Genomic DNA, 2,038 nt, shown 5'->3' with positions numbered 1-2,038 from the left:
GAGGTTTAGGCAAGTTCAGACGAGAATGATCTCTACAGTCTCCTTTTAGTAGCTTGGTCCTTTGCTTAAGTATTGTGCTTCTTTTTTCTTCTCCCTGATGTTTTATATTTTATAACTACCATAGTACCTTTCATTCAGGAGCTCTACTCTTTTGCCAGTACTGATGAATTAATCCTTATATCGTCTTAGAGCAGGAATAGGTAGTCAAACAGTGTTTTCTTTACCCTATCATAAACCCCATTACTGCTTGCTTGTCATCACTGATTAGTAAGAATAATTGGTCCCTGGTTTTGTAATGTATCTGTGTATTTGTAGAGAGTTGTCAAATCTATACTCATGGAGTATTTCTTTGAGGTGAATATGGAAGTGTTTGAATACTTTGTCATGGATTCTGTTTCTTTAAGCTTCTTCCTTTTTCTCCTGATTTCTTTTAAGTTAAGTACATTTTTTTAAAATGATGCCTAAAGCTCAGTGCAGTGTTTACTTGAGTTTCTGGCTGATTTTTTTTTTTTTTTTTTTTTTTTTAAAAATTTTTTTTTTTTTTTTTAAAAATTTTTTTTTTTTTTTTTAAAAATTTTTTTTTTTTTTTTTAAAAATTTTTTTTTTTTTTTTTAAAAATTTTTTTTTTTTTTTTGTCAGAATATTGATATTTATTTACTTTGCACATTGTACTCCTGTTAACCCCTAGCATGTACATTTTTGTGCCAGCATTGCACATACTCATGTAGAGCTATCTTGTGATTTTTTTTTTTTCTGATCCTGCCAGAGTAAGAGCAATGTATGTTTTGCTATCCCTGGAATGTCCTGTGAGGGAGATGGTCCTATCCAGCGTAGCTGTGCTGCACAGTGGTCCCCTGGGGTCCTGCAAGATACTTTTAAGGGTCCTGCACGAACACCTACACGTGATTCTCAGGATAATCCCAAAGATATCAAATAGGAATCTATAGTGACAAAAACATCCTGATCTGATGTTGTCTGAGGTTTTTGCAACAGAAGAATTGCTTTATCATTTTTCTGCACTCAATGAGTGAAAATTATGAGTTTAGCATTTTTCTAAGGGGTGCCCTGATTCTATCAAGGTTGAGAGCCATTGATGTAGAGAAGGGGCATCAAAGATCCACCCTGTGGAGACCCAGGATCTGGCCCATGGGTCTCAGGCTGACCTCTGACCTCTCATGTAACGCATGGTGGCCGTAGCCCTGGATGCTGCATGCAGTGCACAAGCTGACACTGGCTCTGGGGCTGGTTTGGTGTGGGTGCCACACACTGTTTGCCTCATGCTTGCCCAATGTACTGTGTGCATTGTGTGAGCCCTGGATCAAGGCCGACGTGTTCCATGCAGTATGTGGGGCTGGACCAGGCGCACATTGCATGTGGCACAGGGGGCTGATTGGGGCACATGCTGCATATGGCTCCCTGCTGGACCTGCTCAACGTTCTGATTCTGGGGTCAGTCAGATTGGCCCATAGACCACCTCATGCACCAAAGCCAGCACTCAGAGTCTGGCTGGTGCAGGTGCTGCATGCAGCATGTTCCTTGTGCCAGCTTTACATTTAAGTCCCCAGGCTGGGGCTGACATGTGCTGCACTTGGCATGCAAGCCTAGTGTGGGGTATACTGTGCGAGGTGTTTGCCACGGATCAGCTCTGTGTGTTGCCTCTCGTGCATAGGGCTGCTCTGTGGGCCCAGTCTGGCCTGCAACTCAGTCCCATGCTTCTTATCCAGGCCAGGGGGCAAGATGAGTTTGATGCCCCTGTGGTAGAAGGTAGTCAGTGCAGTACCCCCTCTTACCAATCTACTTGAGTGGGGAGACCTTCTGCCTTATGCACTCTCAAAGTTGGAAGCAGCATAGGTACAAGGTATAAGGGAGCACAAGCGCAATGTACTCATGTTGTGTCTCTTAGCCCCCTTGAGCTGTGCCCCCAGATTTCTGTGCAGGACAAGGGTGGGTTGCACACTGAGGGTCAAGGGCTGTGCTAGCCTTTTGGCAGGAGTGGGGCTGGGCTGGGGCTGCACTTGGGGGCGGGGGGAGTGCGGGG

The 2,038-nt window shown here is 44.2% G+C and overlaps 1 protein-coding gene across 3 annotated transcripts in view; it reads left to right on the top strand.

The window, feature by feature from the left end:
* NELFA (negative elongation factor complex member A) overlaps positions 1 to 2,038 on the top strand; it is a 62,385-nt gene that overhangs the window by 6,634 nt on the left and 53,713 nt on the right. The window lies entirely within an intron of this gene.

This window comes from Gavialis gangeticus, unplaced genomic scaffold (assembly GCF_001723915.1).
Source record: "Gavialis gangeticus isolate Ggan-Ray unplaced genomic scaffold, GavGan_comp1, whole genome shotgun sequence".
NCBI classification, from domain to species: Eukaryota; Metazoa; Chordata; order Crocodylia; family Gavialidae; genus Gavialis; species Gavialis gangeticus.
Note: the sequence above shows the minus strand (reverse complement) of the source record. Positions and strands in the feature narration are given on the sequence as shown.